Source organism: Theobroma cacao, chromosome 4 (assembly GCF_053813885.1).
Source record: "Theobroma cacao isolate CCN51 chromosome 4, ASM5381388v1, whole genome shotgun sequence".
NCBI classification, from domain to species: Eukaryota; Viridiplantae; Streptophyta; class Magnoliopsida; order Malvales; family Malvaceae; genus Theobroma; species Theobroma cacao.
In genome coordinates, this window is record NC_142642.1 from 29437853 (window position 1) to 29453030 (window position 15178).

The 15178-nt window shown below is 34.6% G+C and overlaps 2 pseudogenes; both read left to right on the top strand.

Moving 5' to 3' along the window:
• Window positions 1-890: 890 nt before the first annotated feature.
• LOC18601975 (protein DETOXIFICATION 3 pseudogene) lies at window positions 891-1940 on the top strand (annotated as a pseudogene).
• Window positions 1941-3623: 1683 nt separating this feature from the next.
• On the top strand, window positions 3624-11039 carry LOC18601976 (protein DETOXIFICATION 3-like; annotated as a pseudogene).
• Window positions 11040-15178: the final 4139 nt, after the last annotated feature.

A 15178-nucleotide genomic window follows, 5' to 3' on the forward strand; every position in this document is an offset into this window, starting at 1 on the left:
TTGGCATTGCTAACATCAAGAAGGAATATCACAAGAATCTGTGCAACAACCTTCCACATACATGACAAAACGACATAGTATTTGTGAAATAACTACTGACTCTTTACACTAGGAAATGAAGTAAAAACGGTAAAGTAAGAACAGTAAAGACATGAGAGAAATAGTCTAAAATGACATTGAACAAAGCATTAAACGACAGCTGCAAAGAGTGCTCTGTTGACTGCTGATACTTCTTCCTTCATTCTGATATCAGTGCATCCTTGCTTGCTGCTAAACCATTTTACTTTGATGCAGATTAAATACCACTGACATTCAACATGATCAACTCGTCAACTGGGTTTTGTTCAAATCACCTACTATGCCACAGTCTAAGCTAATCCAAATTAAAAAGGAGCTTATATATTTCCATTTGTATCACTGTGCCTTCTCATCCTTTCCTTGAGGCCGAGTCATCCGTCGAAGCCACCGGGAAGCAACACAATAAAATAATTTGAAGTCGCCCTGCAATTAACACGATTTACAGAGTCAGTCTGCCAAATTGAATTTTTATTGAGCATGTTAGACAAATTTTTGGACCCAGCTTAATCATTGATGCCAAGACTGGCCACAAACAGATTGAGTGAGTCAGCCTCTTTTGTTTACTTTTTATATTGGGTGTGATTTAATTATAGCCAATTTGCTGCATTCGTTTTGGTTTGTTTGTCATGGTGCTTTTAGCCTTGAATTTTAATCTATCTTACTGACTTTCATGATGGTTTCATTTTTGCACTAATAAAAAAATGACAGTTGCATTTGAAATTATTGTTCAGATTTAGAGCAAAATGGGTGAATCAAATAATATTAAGGCATCTTTCCTGATATTAATTGGAAGAACATAGAAAGTGAAAAGAATGGATGAGACCCTTCTGCATGGGAGAGAAGGGAGGATATGGGAGATAATAACATGGGGAGTGTTTATGGAGGAGCTTAAGAAGGTGAGCTTCGTGGCAGCGCCATTTATGGCAGTGGCAGTGTCACAATATCTTCTGCATGTTGTATCGATGATGATGGCAGGACATCTTGCTGAACTCTCTCTGTCTGGTGTTGCTATTGCCACCTCTTTCTGCAATGTCACTGGCTTTAGTCTCGTTGTAAAGTCTCCTTCCTTTATTTCCTATTTAACAACTTGAAGATTACTTGACGTGCTTTTTACATATTGACCTCATTATTAGCTACTATTTCCAGATATAGTAATCTTAGAAATGAAGAGTAGAACTATCACAGGTAGATGCATCGTTTATGAATAGCAAAACAATTTAGCACACAAACTTTTCTCATAATCCAGTTTTGGAGCAATTTTCAAACATTTTGAGCACATCTTGGTGATTGACACCAATTTTATATGCTAAGCAGACAGGACTTGCCAGTGGCTTAGAAGCTCTATGTGGGCAACCTTATGGAACAATGCAATTTCAAAAGGTTGGAAGCTATACTTCTTGTGCAATTATCTCTATTCTTTGGATTTGTCTTCCGATATGCCTCGTCTGATTGTTCATGGACAAGATATTAGCACTAATGGGCCAAGATCCTCAAATTGCTATGGTTGCTTCTAGATACTCAATGTGGCTCATACCTGCACTATTTTCCCAGCCATTCTTCAGGCACAAGTTCATTATTTCCAATCTCAAAGCTTGATTCTTCCTATGTTATTTATCTCACTGGCAACTCTTTGCTTCCATGTACCTATATGTTGGGTTCTGGTATTTAAATCAGAAATGGAAAATACAGGAGCAGCATTAGCCCTTGGCTTGTCTTATTGGTTCAATGTCATCTTGCGTGGATTTTACATGAAGTACTTATCATCATGTGAGAAAACCCGTGTTCTCATCCTGAAGGACATTTTCTTGAGTGTCAAGGAGTTCTTTCACTTTGGAATTCCATCTGCTGTAATGGTTTGGTAAGTGGGAACTCATCCTTACTTTCTAACAGGACAATTATCCTCTATACCTTTTAGCTTCTCCTTGGTTATGTTTTCTGTTTTATAACTAATAATTTCCTTGCTTGGTAACAAATACAGTCTTGAATGGTGGTCTTTCGAGATTCTTGTATTGCTATCTGAACTGTTACCCAATTCAAAGCTTGAGACATCAGTTCTTTCTATATGGTACTATTATACACATGTAACTCTGTTCTGTTTTCAACAGAAAAAGTGATGTCCTATTGCTTGATATCAGTACTTGCAATTGCAATTGAATTTTAATTGTTCCGGATTTGCAGCCTTACAAGCACGTCTTGCATTTTAACATACCGGTTGGGATAAGTGCTGCTGCAAGTTTTGATCTATGTCCTTTCTATTAACTGACAAGTTTGTTTCATATAAAAAAAAAATTGCAAGTTTATTTAGTGCTAATGTGTACCATGTTCTTCAATGAGCACCCGAGTTTCAAATGAACTAGGCGCTGGAAATCCACAGACAGCTCAAATAGCTGCCCTTGTTGTAATGGTTCTTATACTTGCTGAATCATTTATTGCAAGCACAATTCTATTTTGTTGCCGCCATGCTTTTGGATATGCTTACAGCAATGACAAGGAAGTAGTAAATAATGTGACAAAAATGATTCCACTGATGTGCCTCTCAATAGTGATGGACAGCTTACATGCAGTACTTCGTGGTCAGTTCCAGACCATTAGTTCATGAACCTCTTGCGTAGTTTAGAATTACTTGATAACTTCAGGCTAGGAAATGAAAAGAAATATTAATCTGGTGAAACTACTCTGCATGTTAACCCCTCAATAACTGATAATTCTAATTTGATCTTGCTGGAATTCCTGTGGGCGTTTTATGTGGTTTTGTTTTGCATTTAAGAGGGGAAGGTCTATGGGTTGGAATGTTGACAGGGTCAACCATACAAGGAATTCTTGTTTCTTTGGTGGCTGCTTTTACAATTTGGAGAAAACAGGTTCGTGTTCCCAAGCTTTTGATTTCATGGAAATTATTTTGATTTTTCCTAGAAATGAATTATGCTTAGGCCTAGTTACTTGATTTAAATCTATATGTTGCAGGCAATCAAGACAAGGGAGAGAATATATAAGGGAACATTTGCAGCTGAGAGTGCAGCCATCTGAAGAAGCAATGAAGTAGTGATACTAACACTATTTCAGACCTTTTACTACTTGCCATTTTACCTGAGGCCACCGTGCTTTAGTCCTCCTTTTCTGTTCTCTCTTGATCATACACTGCTTATGATCCACGTATCCATGAAGCATACATAAAGAATTTTTAGTGCAGAGCTCGTGAAAGATAAGCTGTCTTATCTTGGTGCTGGAATGCAGCTTCAATTCTCTGGCTGGCTTTTTGCTATACCAAAAATCATTGTGGCTTTTATCTTTTGTTCATATATCGCAATAATTATGCAATTGATTATCACTGGGGTCTGTTCCACATTAAATGCATCCCAACTAAATTTGGACCAAAGTAGGTGTGGCATTTCACTTTCAGATTCCAACTTTGGATCGACAATTGTATCCTATATATGCTTTATCTCAATGACAAATTTGTAGGACTAAAAGGTCTTTTCATATTTCACTTAAAATCGTTAAATGATTAATATATATATGTATTTTAAAAAAGAGAAGTAGACAATTTTGTCAACTAATCAGTACATTGAGAATAAAAGCACATCCAATGGTTCACCACGATTTCTTCAAACTTACAATGCCATAGTCAAACTAATACTAATCAAGTAGGAACATTGAACTTCTTATTTTAGTGCAAACTGAGTGTATCATACAATACTTGGAAACAATTCCTGCAACAAACTTGAGGAACACAAAGAGTGAAAAGAATGGAAGAGGCATTGCTGCCAAAGAGAGAATGGAAGATATGGGAGGTGATGACTTGGGGAATCTTTGTGGAAGAGCTTAAGAAGGTGAGCTCCGTGGCAACGCCTTTGGTGGCAGTGGCAGTGCTACAGTACCTTCTGCAGGTCGTATGACAGATGATGGTAGGACATCTTGGTGAACTCTTTGTGTCTTCTGTCGCAATTGCCGCCTCTTTCTGTAATAGTACTGGCTTTAGCTTCCTTGTAAAGTTCTCTCTCTCACTCTTCTTTAACATGAACATTACTTGATGCTTTTTGTTGATTAGCCTCCCTATATTAGCTATTACTAATTTTAATATAGTAATTTTGCAATAAATATACGGAACCATGAAAGATACAGGGTATGAAAATTAACAAATTAATAACAAGTTTTGCTTCAATTGAAAACTTTTCCAAATACATGATAATTGACACCTACATTATATGATAAGTAGGTGGGATTTGCAAGTGCCTTATGTAAAACTTTGTAAGTGTTTATGAATTCTAGAGAATAAGGGAGAAGAAGCAGAGAAAGGAGAATAAAGGTTCTAAACAGAGTAATGAAAAATTATTCTGGAATTCATCACACTGCTTAGTACATTTTTCAGTATTTATATGAGAAATTTTGAATTCAAAAATTGCCTAGATCCTAAAATGTAGCAACGGCTTTCAAACAGAATGAATCAAGCCTGAACTTAGCTCACATTCACCATAAAAACCAGTGCAAAGCAATCAGAACAACTAACTAAAACAGTCTTGGCTTAAAGCCTTACAAGACATATAGAACAACACTGTAATAGTAAAACATAAAAGAAAACCAAGTGAAACGACACGCTGTTACAACGTTTCATTAACAATCAAAACAGTAAAACAAAACGATTCTTGCTTGCTGCGTTTTGACTCCAACGACTACTTTAATTTGTTGTTGCACCCCACCATCTGATTCTCTCTTCTTCCACAGTTCACAGCTTTTCATTAACCAAATAAAGATCACCTTTCTAACACACCTCCTTGATCTTTAGTTTGGTAAACACCTAAACAAGATCTTAAAAACTCAAACCTCTCACGATTAAGCCCCTTGGTAAAAATATCAGCAAGCTGATCTTCAGTTAAGCAGTACTTCAGTTCAACTTTATTGTTCTTCACAACATCCCTTAAAGCATGAAATTTAACTCAAATGTGTTTGGTCCTACCATGATGCACTGGATTCTTTGCAATAGCAATAGCAGATTGATTATCAACATTAAGAAGAATTTCCTTAGTCAGAACCACTCCCAAATCTGACAAAACTTTCCTCAACCACTGAGCTTGATTTGCTACTGCTGCAGTGGCTATGTACTCTGCCTCAGTAGAAGATTGAGCTACAATTTCTTGCTTTTTAGAATTCCATGAGAACACCGCATTACCAAGAGAAAAACAATAACCGCTTGTGCTCTTTGAATCATCCACAGAACTAGCCCAATCATTGTCACTGTGCCCAACAACTTTCAGGCTTTCATCCTTCAGGTATCTTAGACCAAAATAAACTGTCCCTTGCACATATCTAATAACTTTTTTAATTGCCTTTAAATGATCCTGTGATGGAGATTGCATGAACCTTGAAAGAAGACAAGTTGCATACATAATGTCTGGTCTAATAGCCGATAAGTATAGTAATGAACCTATCATACTTCTATATAACAAACCACATGCATCACCAAAATCATCATTCTTACTGAATTTAGCACCAACAATAAGTGGAGTAGGGACAAACTTACAATCATTCATATTGAACTTTTTCAGTAAATCTCGAGCATACTTGGCCTGATGTAGACAGATTTCACCATCATTCTGCTGAACTTCCATGCCTAGAAAGTAGGACATTAATCCCAAATCTATCATTTCAAAAACAGACATCATTTGAGCCTTAAAATTTATCAAATGCTTCTCATCTGGACCTGTATTAGCAAGTCATCAACATATAAGGCAACTATCAGCTTAATAGAATCATCAACCTTTTGAACATAGAAAGTTGATTTAGTTAAACTTCTATCAAATCCCAAACTTCTGAAATGCTGGTCAATTCTATCATATCAGGCTCGTGGAGCCTATTTAAGACTATACAAAGCTTTCACCAACTTGCAAACTTTAGTTTCTGAACTTTTCACAACATAGCCTTCTCGCTGTTCCACATAGATGTCTTCTGTCAGTATGCCATTCAAGAATGCAGATTTCACATCAAGATGGCTTATCTTCCAACCTTGTTTAGCTAAGCATGCCACAAGTAATCTTATTGTGTCAAGCTTGGCAACAAGTGCCAATGTTTCAAAAAAATCAATGCCATAAGTCTATGCAAACCCTTTTACAACCAGCCTTGCTTTGTACTTGTTTATTGTACCATCTGGGTTCAACTTTGTCCTAAAAACGCATTTAACACCAATAACATTATGATCCTTTGGCCTATCAACCGAATTCCAAGTGTTGTTCTTTAAAAGCATACTCATTTCAGTGTCCATTGTAGCCTTTCAATTTGCATCTGCTTTGGCTTCAGCAAAACAAGTAGGTTCTGCAACAACAACATTACATTTACTATAGATATCAACCAAAGACCTAGTTTCTCTGACTACTAAACGTTCATCTTCAATGTCTTTAGTCTCACTAGCTTCATCATCAACTGATTTGCTAGACAATTCAACTAGATCAACTCTCTCTCTACATTTTTTCAAAATTCCATTTCTGCTCTTCATCAAACATCACTTCTTTGCTTATAAACAGCCTTTCAGACTTAACATCCAGTAGTCTATATCCTTTGAAAACATCACTATATCCCAAGTGAATTGCTTGCAAAGCCTTAGGATCTAACTTAGACCTTTTCTCATCAGCAACTTTTGCAAAGCAAACACAACCAAAAACTCTAAGATGAGATACTGTTGGCTTATGATTGTACCACAGTTCGTAAGGAGTTTTTGATGCTAAAGCTTTAGTATAAGTCACATTTAGAATATAATTAGCAGTATTTACTGCCTTAACCCAAAACCTTTTTAGTAAATCCATTTGAAACAACATGCGTCTACTCATCTCCAAGAGAGTTCTATTTTTTCTTTTTATTGTCCCATTCTGATGAGGATTGTAAGTTACAGTCAATTGATGCCTAACTCCAAAATTCTCCAAGAGCTTCTCAAACTTTGATGAAGTGAACTTTGAACCATAGTCACTTCTCAATGTTTTGATATGTAGCTCTGCAAAGTTCTCAACTAACCTTCTAAACTTAACAAACTGTTGTAAAGCATCTGACTTGTGCACCAGAAAGTAAAACCAACAGAATTTGGTAAAGTCATCAATGAAAAGTAAAAAATACTTACTGCCATTCAAATATGCTTGTTTCATAGGACTACAGAGATCTGTATGAATGAGTTCCAATTTATGCTGAGCTTTCCACCTCCTCTCCTTAAGATAAGGCTTTCTGCACTATTTTCCAAATTGACAAACATCACATAGTTTCAAAGCCCTTTGTATATTAGGTAATCCATCTTCCATACTTTCTGATGTCATCTTGACAAGTGAATTGTAATTCACATGTCCAAACCTCTTATGCCATAACTTTGACATATTCACTTCACTATAGAAGGCACTATGCATAGTTTCCATTAGATTCAATGGATAACATTTGCTCTTCATAGCTACTGTCAAAATTTCAGCATTTGTTCTATTAAAGATAGTGCAAGCTTTATCTTTGAACATTAACACATACTTGTTATCAGTCAACTGACTAACACTCAACAGGTTTTGCTATGCTTCTGGTACAGAGTATACATCAGAGATAGACTTTAATCCTTTTGGAGTTTTCACTATAACAGTACCTACTCCAAGTATCTTTAAAAACATGTCATTTCCAATTTTCACCTTAGCATTAAAACTCTAATAAAGTTTACTAAACAATTTCTCATTTCTTGTAATGTGGTTAGAACTACCACTATCAATTAACCAGGTATCATTTTTAGCTTAATCAACTTCAACTTCAGCCATAAACAGTACTTCTTCAAACTCAGTAACTTCCTCGGCTACTGCTGCTTTGTTATCTCTTTCAGCCTTCTTCACTTTGCAGACCCTCTCTACATGACCAAGCTGGTTACAACCTCTACACTTCACATTAGGTCTGTACCAGCAGTACTTAGGTTTATGATTGCTCTTTTTACAATGAGGATAAAGAGGATACTTGTCCTTCATTTTCCCTTGCTTATCATCACCTATTGTACTGTGCTTTTGCTTCTTAGAACCCTCACCTTTGCTCCTTAAGCCTTTGATCTTTGCAACTAAAACATTTTCAACAAAAGTTTCACACCTTAGAGCTCTCCTTTGCTCATGAGCAAACAAAACACCAACCAGATCATTAATAGAAATTTTAGTTAGATCTTTAGAGTCTTCCAGAAAAGAGATCTTAGCTTCAAATCTCTCTGAAACACTAACCAAAATCTTGTTCACTACTCTTTTATCACTCACATATTCTCTTAACTGTCTCAATTGATTAACCAACCTCAACAATTTGTCAGTATAATCCTGAATACTATCTTCCTCCTTCATTTTCATAAGCTCAAACTGTCTAGACAAATTCAACACTTGCATTATCCTAGTTCGATCACTACCATGGTATTCTCCTTTCAAACTATCCCAAACAAGCTTAGGATCCTCATAATTCATGATTTTTGTAAATATAGATTCAGAAACAGCAGACTGTAAATAGATCAAGGCTTTGTACCTTTTAACTACATCCTCATTGTGTTGTTTGATCTATGCCAAAGTAGGATTTGCATGCCTTAGCATAGAAGCTTCTCTAGACTCAATTGACTCCCATAAATAAAATGCTTTTAGGTATGTTTGCATCTTAACAGCCTAAAAAGGATAATTCACTTTAGAGAAAATAGGAGGTGAGCCAGCATTGAAACTAGCTGTTGCCATTTGATTTGAAGAAGATACACTCAAGGATAGATGATCAATTCATAGGTCCCATAAGAATAAGAGCTCTGGTACCATGTAAAATTTTGTAAGTGTTTATGAATTCCAGAGAATAAAGGAGAAGAAACAGAGAAAGAAGAATAAAGGTTCTAAACAAAGTAGTGAAAACATTGTTCTGGAATTCATCACACTGCTTAGTACATTTTTCAGTATATATATGAGAAATTTTGAATTCAAAAACTGCCTAGATCCTAAAATGTAGCAACTGTTTTCAAACAGAATGAATCGAGCCTAAACTCAACTCACATTCACCATGAAAACTAGTGCCAAGCAACTAGAACAACTAACTAAAACAGTCTTGGCTTAAAGCCTTACAAGACATATAAAACGACACCGTAATAGTAAAACATAAAAGAAAACCAAGTGAAACGACACACTGCTACAACGTTTCATTAACAATCAAAATAGTAAAACAAAACAACTCATGCTTGCTGCATTTTGACTCCGAAAGCTACTTCAATTTGTTGTTGCACCCCACCATCTGATTCTCTCTTCTTTCACAACTCATAGCTTGTCATTAACCAAATAAAGATCACCTTTCTAACACCTTAGAAAACTCTATGTGGACAAGCATATGGAGCAAAACAATACCAAAAGGTTGGAAGCTATACTTATTGTGCAATGATCTCTATCCTTCCAGTTTGTCTCACAGTATGCCTGGTCTGGATATTCATGGACAAGCTATTAGTGCTAATAGGCCAAGACCCTCAAATTGCAGTGGTGGCTTGCAGATACTCGGTATGGCTCTTACCTGCACTATTTGCCTGTGCCATCCTTCAATCACAAATTCGCTTTTTCCTATCTCAGACTTGATTCTTCCGATGCTTTTTATCTCACTCGCAACTCTATGCTTCCATGTACCTGTTTGTTGGGTTTTGGTATTTAAATCAGGATTAGGAAATAGAGGAACAACATTAGCAATTGGCTTTTCTTATTGGTTCAATGTGATCTTGCACGGATTTTACATGAGATACTCATCATCATGTGAAAAAACACGTGTTCTCTCCCTGAAGGACGTTTTCTTGAGTGTCAAGGAGTTTCTTCGCTTCGGAATCCCTTCTGCTGTACTGATTTGGTAATTCTTTCTTAGTTTCTCATTAACAAGGAAGCAGTCTTTTGGCTTTTCCTCAGGTGTATTGACTCTTCCCGATCTGTTCCTCGCTTGGCAACGAACACAGTCTTGAATGGCGGTCTTTTAAGATTCTTGTACTGCTATCAGGACTTCTGCCGAATTCAAAGTTTGAGACATCAGTTCTTTCTATATGTTATGATCTGTAAGCTTGAAACATCAAAGCTTGAAAAGAAAATAATATCTTTTTTTTGTCAGTACTTGCAATTACATCTAACCGTTTTCCAATCATCCAATATGCAGCTTTACAAGCACGTCGGTGCATTTCTACTTACCATATGGGATTAGTGCTGCCGCAAGGTTTCTTGAATTATGTCGTTTCAATTAAATTAAAAGTTTATTTTGATGCTTATAATTATATACAAAATTTTCTACATTTGCTTTGCAGCACCCGAGTTTCGAACGAATTAGGTGCCGAAAATCCACAAGCAGCTCAAATAGCTTCCTTTGTAGTAATGGTTCTTACACTTGCAGAATCAGTCAATGCAACCATAATTCTTTTCTGTTGCCTTTACGTTTTGGGATACGCTTACACCAATGAAAAGGATGTTATAACTAATGTAACCAAAATGGTTCCCATATTATGCCTCTCAATTGTCATGGACAACTTGCATGCAGTTCTTGCAGGTCAGATCCCAACCATCATGAAAGAAAATATTTACCTGGTGAAACTGCCTAGCATTTTAAGACCCCCCAATATCTGATAAAGCTGATTTGATCTTTGCATCAGGGATTGTTAGAGGAATTGGGTGGCAGCATATTGGAGCCTATGTTAATCTCGGGGCATATTATCTTGTAGGAATTCCAATGGCTATTTTATGTGGTTTCGTTTGCAATTGAGAGGGGAAGGCCTCTGGCTTGGAATGTTGATAGGATCCACTGCAGAAGGAATTCTGCTATCTTTCGTAGCTACTTTCACAAATTGGAAAAAACAGGTTTTTATTCTGTCGATTGAAAAATATTTTCCCATTTCTTAAAAATGAATCATTCCTAGACTTGCTTGATTTTGGATTCGTATGTGGAAATTGTAGGCAATCATGGCTAGTGAAAGGATATTTGAGGGAACATGTTTCACCTGAGGAGTGATCATTCTGAAGAAGGATAAATTCGGATGGGGCTGACTGGGTGGGGGATAATCAAATCATAGCTAGGGAGAGAATATTAGATGGAACATGATGTTCATCTAAGAATGGATCATTTTGAAGAAGCATTTAGTTGCCATGAAATGTTATTATATATGATAACTCTAGTGAATGTTATTCAAAGATGTTTTGAATTCGTTAAGATGAGATAGTCAATATATAAGGAGAGAGACACGTGATTATCTCTGCTTAACTTTGTTACACAATCACATTAGGAGGAAGATGGCATGTGATCCACTTAAGCCTGAAATGGATGAGGCGTATATGGAATCAGAAGAAATGTAAAATGCAGATACCAACTAGAACATTGAGACCTCAAATGCATAAACTACTTGAAGAAATAACTTGGCACCAAATATGTGGAATGATTGACTAGCTTCTAGACTTAATTTTTTATTTAGTTCAATAATCTTTGTATGCTTTATCGTTATAACTAAAACATTACAAGATTGATTTATGTTACTTATCTTGTAACATCATGAAAAAATTTATCGGCTACAAATTAAAATTTTTCTTTAATATTTGTATTTGGAATGAGATGTATTTGTATTTGATCCTTATTATATTTATTTAGATTCCATTTCTCTTAATTTTAATTTTTTATCTACTTATTATATTTTTTATATATTTGTTGTTATACTTTTTCTATAGTACATTTTCTGTTTGTAGATGAAATGTGCATCATCTTACCAATCAAGGAAGACAAGCAAGAGAGCCACCCATCAGTGGACACCTACCGAAGATGATATATTAATTGAATGCTACATGAATCTTATGAATGAAGGATGTCAGAGTAAAGATACTGGGATGTTTAAGATTAATTACTCGCAACAACTTGAGAAATGAATGCTATGGCACATATAAAATCTGGAATAAGGTTTTTGACATTGATGTGGCCGAGAGATTGAGTTTCTTCAAAGGGATTACGCTGACGAAATCGGGAATGAGTATCTCACACCTTCAGTTCACAAACAACACGATAATCTTTATGGAAAAAGGAGTAACGGAAGCGATTAATGTCAGAAGGATTTTGTGATGTTTTGAATTGGTGTCAAGACGATAGATACACTTTGGCAAGTCCTGTGTTTATGCCCGATAGGAATTGAGGATCAAATGGGCAGTGACATAGCATAAGTTTTTAGATGCATTTGGGAAATATTCTGTTCACTCATCTAGGCACCCCCCTTAGGAGCAAATTCGAGAAGTCTTCGCACTTGACTATCGGTGGTGGAAAAGTTTAAAAGGAGATTGGCATTGTGGCAAGTAGAATCACACTGATTAATTCTATCCTTAATTCTCTACCTTTATAATATCTATCAATTTTCACACACCAAAAGGGTTTATGTAAAATAGAGCAAGTGAGCAGGAATTTTTGTTGGGGGAGGAGATGAGAAAAGGAAGATAATGAAAATTAAATAGACTACGGTGTGTAAATCTAAAATTTTTGAAGGTTCGAGAATCTCAATGTTAAGATTCAAATTATTTAATTTGAGTTATTTTACAATTCTATTATCTAGTTAGACTACAATATTTTATTAGAAATATATTATAATACTGTTAATTACTTAGAGTTAGATTATTAATAAAAATTAAGATTAGTCTTATATATATAATATAATTAAGATTTCTCAATACATAATTTTTTATAATACAAGATATTTCTTCTAACATGATATCAAAGCTACCTTGGTTGTTAACAATCTTTATTTCACAAGTCCACTCATGCCATTTTCTACCACTATAGTTTATTTGGCACGCTGGTTGCAATGTGTTCTTGTAACATTATTTGTATGTCAACTATTAATGTTGAGTTTTGTCATGTCATTAAACTTATATCGTACTTCGACACGCTAATTAACTTTTTATATTTATTATATTTTACCACGTTATTCAACTATTTATGTCATATTTCATTACATTATTTACATGTTTCGTCACATTTATCCTCAATTCTATGTTTCATCGTATCATTTTTTATATAATGTTTTGTCACATTACCTTAAAACTTGCTCATAAAAAAGTGGCCATGTTAAGGAAGCGGTAGTGGATATACGATATAGACAAAGATGGATTGTGGATCTCTTGTGTGAAAAGTACAGAATATGGGAGATAAAAGTGGGTGCCTTCTACAATTTTGAAAGAGAATATGTCAGTGGTGTGGAGGAATATCATGAATATTAAAAATGCAGATGGAGCGAGTTTACTTGTAGGCCTTGAAGGATGCGGAGTGTGGGGAATGGTATGGGAATCTTCTTCTGGTTGGATAGGTGGATTACTAATGAGTACTTAAGGGTCCGCTTCCCAAGGTTGTTCTCAATTGTTGTGAAAAAGGAAAATAGTGTAGCATAGTGTGTAAATCGGGACAAGAAGTGGAACTTTGCGGTTAGTATGCAACCGTTTGCAGGGAGGGGGGCAAGGGGCTAGTGGGGCCCCGTTTTCCTGATAATTTTGAAATTGTTATAACTTCTTTTTAAGGTTTTGAAAATTTTATAATTTTATCTCTATAAAATTTTAAAAAATTTTTAACATATTTTTAATTTTTAAAATTTTTATAATTTTTCTTAAAATAATTTTTTATTTTGTGAGATGTCTCACAACAATTAATCAATAACTAATTTTAATAGAATTAAAAATTAAACCAATTGCAATAGACTTAGTCTTAAACCCCACTTCTCTAAAACTTTACAATCACTACCTTTTATTCTATTTTTTTTTTACCAAATGCTGTAAAAACAAAATAAAAACATTTTTCACACTTTTTACTTGCCAAAATTCTCTATGCAGAAAACATTTAGTCAGTAACTCAATTTTCATATCATGATAATTGATAAGTTTGGTTTATTTATTTATTTTATTTTTAATATTTTCAACTTTAAATTTTTTTATTTAATAATTTCTAATTGGTGATTTTGATTTAGAATTTACCATCTTAACCATTTTTTGTTGAAAGTAACAAAATAAGGATTTGACTAAGCACCTAAGGGTAGTTATTACTTATTTATTTAAGAATTGCTTGATTGCTTTCCTATAAATTATTTGTGGTTTTTTTTTTTTTTTTGCTTAGATTCTGTGAACAATTAGTTTTTTTTTTCATTGAATTGTTTATTGATATTCTATTTAATTTTTGTGATAATTCTAGGGAATTATTTTCTAATTGAATTGTTTTTTGATGGTCTTTAAGATTTTTTAGGGGATTACTTCCCATTGAGATTTTTGTTATTGTATTTGTTAATTTTGTTTGTTGTTAAATCTAGAAATTGGGATTATTGTCATTATTAAATTATTTATGATTATACTAGTTAATTCTTTTAACTAAATTATTAAGTTTGATTCTTTTGAATAATTTTCAAGATTTATTTGTATAATTTTCATATGAAATTTTTTCCATCTAAACTGTTTTATATTTTTATCAAATATTGAACTTCTAGTGTAATTGTCTTATAGACATTGTCTTTGACATTTTGCCCGCCCACCCCCCCCCCCCCCCCTCACCTTTTGCCCCCAAAATGTCAAATCTTGATTCTACCATTGACTGTTTGAATGACATTAGGATTCTAGGTAGGAATTTCTTAATATTCTTGTGATGTGGTGGTAGATAACTATAAAGGGGGTTCTTGTGATAAAGAGAATAAGTGTTGCAAACAAGTAAAGGATGTACTGGAGGCGGCGGAGAGGAATATTAAAGTAGTTCCTGAAGTACTCAATGTCGTGACATGAGAAAGAGAACAATAAGAGAATTAAAGGGTAAAAGAGAGTTAAAAAGATAAGCTTTGGAAAAGTGAAGATCCTCCAAATGAATTATGAAAGCTCTATATATAGTGCAAAAGTGACATTTACTCAAAAATTAACTTTAAGATGTGTAATGAAGGAAAAGCTTTAATGTAAGTAACCATTACTATAACCCATTATGTGGGTATTACAATGGTGATTTTATTGCATATAATGAGTAATGGTTAAAAAAGTCATTATATAACTGTTGAAGTAATTAAGTGTAATAAGACTTGTTATCGAGCAGAAGGTAATTAAGAAAAGCTATATGAGAACAAGTTAAGAGAAAAAGCTGTGCGTGACAAGTA